Raw genomic sequence first — 6,179 nt, forward strand, 5'->3', positions numbered from 1 at the left:
TTATAACAAAACTTATATTTTAACATGGTATCAACTCTATCGACTAAAAACAAAAATTAACTAATAAATCTTATTCATGAACATAATGACAATTATCATTAATAACATAATTTCTACATACCAACACATGTTTACTTACACTTTCATGACAATTAATATCTCTATATCATATATTTAGTTAATATAGTATTTCATGACTAACAATTTCAACACGACACACTATTGACCTATTTCATGTCTTTTAAGCCATGGAGTTTACAAGTATTTATTTTACAATTAGACTATATTTTGAAATAAGTTGCGTTTGGGCAATACAAAATCTTGCTTCTATATCCTTGAATCCACTTTCAAATTTGATTGGAAATCCATTTCTCATTATTATCACAGTTTTCTATATTCATGAAATTAACCAAAAATTAATATAGGAGCTTCCAAAGCTTTCTAAAAAATTTCTCAAATATTGAGGTTCAAGAATTAGGAATATTGGGCCGGGCCAGGCCCAGAAAAAAAATTTGGCCCGCGTCCTAGGCTCGGGTTCGGCTCGGCCTGAAATATGGGCCTAAAATTTTGTCCAGGCTCGGCCCGAGAAAAATTCCTAAGCCCAAATCCGGCCCGGCCCATTTTTTAATAAACACCAAAATTTTATTTTAAAAATAAAAAAAGCATTTTAAAAATATTTTAAAATTAAAAAATAAAATATATATTATATTCAGGCGGCCCGGCCCGGGACAAAAAAGTGGTGCCCGAAGCTCGGCCCGTTTTCTAAACGGACCTCGTTTTTTTACCAAAACCTATATTTCGAGCCTATATTTTTAACCGAACCCTCCCATATTTTGGGCGGGCCGTCGGGCCGGGCCTCTAATTAGGAAACACCATCATTTGCTTTGTTGAAGTTTTCTTTCTATAACTTCAATTTCTCACACTAAAACTCATGAAAATCTTTGTTAAAAATAGAGTTTTGATGGTGGAAAACTAATATGGAGGTTGTTTTGTAAGAAATTTAAGTAAAATGTCAAAGGTTTGGTGTTGGGTCTTTAGGAAATTTGGTTAAAAAAGACAAGGAAGATGAAGAAAAAGAAAGGGAAAAACCATGGAAAGAGAGGGGTGGCAGGAAACACCGAAAACACCAAGGAAAGTTTTGGTGTTTCCTAATTCATGAAATTAACCAAAAATTAATATAGGAGCTTCCAAAGCTTTCTAAAAAATTCTCAAATATTGAGCTTCAAGAATTAGGAAACACCATTATTTGTTTTGTTGAAGTTTTCTTTCTATAATTTCAATTTCACACACAAAAACTTATGAAAAATTTTGTTGAAAATAGAGTTTTGATGATGGAAAACTAATATAGAGGTTGTTTTCTAATAGATTTAAGTAAAATGTCAAAGTTTTGGTTTTGGGTCTTTAGGAAATTTGGGAAAAAAAGACGAGGAAAATGAAGAAATAAGGGAAAACCATGGAAAGAGGGGGGTGGCAGGAGCAAGAAGAAGAAGCCTAATCTGGCCTTACATCCTTGCTTTCCTTTAAAATACAACAAGTGGGCCAAAAGACCCAATTCCAACAATTCTAAGCAACTAATTTAAAGGATAATGGCTCACTAACTTGATCCAAATTCAAAATTTTAAATGCTCAAATTTATTTCATAAATTAAATATCTTATATAAACAATAGTTTTACCATACAATTCTTGAGAAAAGTCCAAAATACTCTTACGAGATTAAATTACTTTTTTGTCCTTTTTTTTTTACTCTCTGTATAATTTCTCCGCAACTATCCAAACTAAAACTTCAAATTTACATGTAGTCTTTAATGTGAAGAAATTTATTTTTCAATTTTTCCAATTTGATTCTAATAGTGATTTTTATTAAACTATTACATATTTCTACTTAACCTCAAATCAGTTCATCACTAATAACTCATTTTTTCAATTTATTCATGTTTGTACTTTAGTCCCTAAACTTTTTAAATCTTATCATGTTTTCACTTCTACATTTTTTTATTGATTTCTATATCTAAAATCACTTTACTTTTATAAAATTTATTTTATCTGACATATTTTTGAATTTTCTCAAAGATTCACTATATCCACCATCAAAATAGTATTACAATGTAATCAGGTAACTTTGGATGCTACAAGTAGGGGTGAGTGTTCGATCGAATCGAATGAAAAAATTTTGAGTTAATCAAGTTGACAAATCATATTTTATCATCCTAACTCGATTTGAAATTTTCTCGAATCGAGTCGAGTGAGATGAAATTCGAATCAAATTGAATATATTTGTTCGAGTTAAATTAAAAATATATATTTTAGGTCCTTGTAATCACTGTCACCTACTGTAATCAAATTTGTTATTAACTTTCATCCCCTTATAATTTATTTATTATTCTTTTATATACGAGTTAACTTTTTTGCTTGCTTAGTTGCTTCAATTATCTTCTGATTCTTGTCACTATGTATTTTGAAATTAAAAAATATATTAAATGTAAAAAATGTGATTTTTTAATAAAAATTATTTTAAAGATAAAATGTGAAATTGATACCAACATAAAATTTTAACACGACTATTTTATGACATCATCAATAATTCAATTTTAATAAAAAATTATAAAGATTCAATATGATAAACAATTCAATAATATAAATATTACAAAATGTAAAATTTAATTTAATAATATAAATAGTAGATATAAATAAAATCATTATTATTTAGGTTAAAAAAAATTTTTGGATGATTTTTTTTTTGAGAGTAAAGGGTGAGAAGTAAAATTTTAGGGGGAAAATAAAAATTTTGGAGGTTGAAGGAATAATGTTTGGAGAGGGGGAATAAATGGGATGAGTAAAATTTTGGGAGAGAAATATTAAAAAAATAAAAAGAAAAAAAGGAGAGAATGGGTTTGGGGTAGAAGGGGGTGAGATGGGAGGGGAGCAAAAGTTATGAGAGGAAAGTAAGAGTGAGTAAAAGTTTTGGAAGAAAAGTGAAGAGGTTTAAGAGTTTGGGGTAATAATTTAAATTATTCTAGTTTGACATTCGATTTATTTGATTTATTCTAGTTATTCAAATTCGAAAATCAAATTCGATACCAACTCGAAATTCAAAAAAAAATTGAGTTGCCTAGAATAACTCAATTTATTCGAATAACTCACTTTATTTAGCTCAAAATTCAAAATTTATTTTTATATTTTTGAATCGAATCGAATTTTACTCAACCATAGTTACAAGTAGCATCCAGTGAAAATTACAAGGTGCCTTAAAAAGAATGTACAAAAAATTTTAACCTTAACAAAATTTCTAATGCATTTTGGTATTCATTTTTGTAAACGTTGGCAGAATCACTCTGTACAATGATCATCTCAACTCCGCAAAACTATTAACAATTTCTTTTACCTAAAATGTTAAAATGAAAAACAGAAAAGATTTTACTAATATATTCAATTTCCACTAACAAAATCTCCACAAAATTTTTACTAGATTCATACCAAAAGTAGTCATAAGAAATCACAACGAAATCTGAGTTATACTGTTTGTGCACCGACTTACTGAGCCCGCTCGTCCGATTTGATCTAACCTCAATAAAGAATGAAACCCTAACACAGGTCAAGAATCATCGGCTTTAGACATAATCGAAAAACGACTAGGCCTTGGCTCAAAAGCGGCTCGGCGTCACTGCTGATGCGAAGAAGGCCTAATAAGAGCCGTTAAAGCTCTCTTGACCAACTCTTCTTCCACTCCCCCGATTCTCACTAAAGAATTCTTCATCGCTGATCTCCTCAAATTCAACGGACTACTAGGAAGAAATGACGCCGTCATCGGTTGACGATTAATCTAGTGCTTCCTTAACAGAGGCAATCCTTTATGGAGAGAACACCAGAAAGACCCCGGGTGCGTCGTTGGGGAACACAAACACGTCCTATTCCTCTAGTGGTGAGAGCCAGACGGCACCGCATTGTTCTTGTTCTTGTAGGAAATCGAACTGTTGGGAGAGATCAGACGTTCGTTGATACAGAACCGAACGGACGGCGATGACTGAGGAGAATAGCTTCGTCCGTACAGTTTTACACGTGTGGGGGAAGTCGCACGTGCGAAGAAGGTGGAGGATCTTGAAGAGAAGCTTGAGCTTGACGAAGCGAATGCGTAAGAATATGACGAAGGAGAAGAAGAGTCGTGATAAATCGACAGTAAAGATCGTAGGTACGTGGAGAAGTGTAGACCGTATGATTTAGTTCGGGATGACTGTAACGGCATTTTCTTTCTCAGAAAACGGTGGTTTTTTGAGTGAGTTGGGTTAACCTAGTGAAAAGCGAGAAGTGGTATAAAAAGAGGAGGGTGGGCGAATCGTGGCTATTTTACCCAAATAGCCCAAAAAAATATTATATTTACAAAAATAACCCAGGTTTAAAAACAATAACCAAAATAACCTGAAATGAATAGTAAATTTAGGTTGTGGCCTGTCAATGGCCGGAACCCACTTGTATTTTGGACCCATGATTGCCTGATAATTTTCTAAGACTTTAAAAAAATAATTTTTTGAGTTTTGGCCTTTCAATGGCCGGAACCCGTGTATTTTTTTAAAATTATATAATACTGATATACAAAAAAAAATTTAAGGAAAAAAATATTTTTTTGGGTGCTGGCCTGTCAATGACTGACACCTAGTATAGTAAAAATTTTTTTTTTACTTTTTTTCGTGTCAGTATCAGGTATTGTATACGAAAAAAGTAAAAAAAAAAGATTTTGGGTACTGGCCTGTCAATGGCCGGAACCCAAAAATTTTTTTTTTCTTTTTTTCGAACTTTGGTGCCGGCCATTGACAGACCAAAACTCGATTTTTTTTTACTGTACTGGGTGCCGACCATTGACAGGCCAGCACCCAAAAAAAATTTTTTTTTCCTCTTTTCGTACTGGGTGCCGGCCATTGACAGGTCAGCACCCAAAAATTTTTTTCCTTCTTTTTTGTATATCAGTATTATACAATTGTAAAAAAAAAATACACGGGTTTCGGCCATTGACAAGCCACAACCCAAATTTACTGTTCATTTCAGGTTATTTTGGTTATTGTTTTTAAACCTGGGTTATTTTTGTAAATATAATATTTTTTGGGCTATTTGGGTAAAATAGCCACGATTCGCCCACCCTCATCTTTTTATGCCACTTCTCGCTTTTCACTAGGTTAACACAACTCACTCCAAAAACCACCGTTTTCTAAGAAAGAAAATGCCGTTACAGTCATCCTGAACTAAATCATACGGTCTACACTTCTCCACGTACCTACGATCTTCACCATCGATTTATCACGACTCTTCTTCTCCTTCATCATATTCTTATGCATTCGCTTCGTCAAAACCGTATACTGATACCTGACACTGACACGAAAAAAAGTAAATTTTTTTTACTGTACTGGGTGCCGGCCATTGACAGGCCAGCACCCAAAAATTTTTTTTTCTTTTTTTTCGTACTCTGGTGCCGGCCATTGATAGACCAAAACTCAAATTTTTTTTACTATACTGGGTGCCGACCATTGATAGGCTAGCACCTAAATTTTTTTTTCCTTTTTTTCGTACTGGGTGTCGGCCATTGACAGGCCAACACCCAAAATTTTTTTTCCTTCTTTTCTTGTATATCAGTATTATACAATTTTTTTAAAAAAAATACACAGGTTCCGGCCATTGACAGGCCAAAACCCAAAAATTTATTTTTTTAAAGTCTGACACAATTATCAGGCAATCATGAGTCCAAAATACGAGTGGGTTCCGGCCATTGACAGGCCACAATCCAAATTTACTGTTCATTTCAGGTTATTTTGGTTATTGTTTTTAAACCTGAGTTATTTTTGTAAATATAATATTTTTTGGGCTATTTAAGTAAAATAGCCGCAAATCGTAAATAATGATGGACTTTGAGAGTGGGTTATGTCGTTAGTACTCAGAGCGGCCATTGGAAAAGAACTTGGGTTAGGGTTTCGCTTTGGGGATCTGGACGGAATAAGTGTGATTTTCTGGGTTCACATGCTTGCGCGGGTGTTTCAAACACCACCACCAAGAATATACAAATCTTTGTCATACGGATTATCATACCACATCCATGGATTATTATATGGATAATCTACCTCATTGGAACCAATTTTTTTAGTATTTTCGGTTATTTAAATAAAAATATTTGTAATTTGATCACAATCATTAATGA

General features: G+C 32.8%; 1 pseudogene; it reads right to left on the reverse strand.

Annotated features, from left to right (window-relative positions):
* Positions 1 to 3,593: 3,593 nt before the first annotated feature.
* On the reverse strand, positions 3,594 to 4,241 carry LOC107950047 (uncharacterized; annotated as a pseudogene).
* Positions 4,242 to 6,179: the final 1,938 nt, after the last annotated feature.

This window comes from Gossypium hirsutum, chromosome D03 (assembly GCF_007990345.1).
Source record: "Gossypium hirsutum isolate 1008001.06 chromosome D03, Gossypium_hirsutum_v2.1, whole genome shotgun sequence".
NCBI lineage: Eukaryota > Viridiplantae > Streptophyta > Magnoliopsida > Malvales > Malvaceae > Gossypium > Gossypium hirsutum.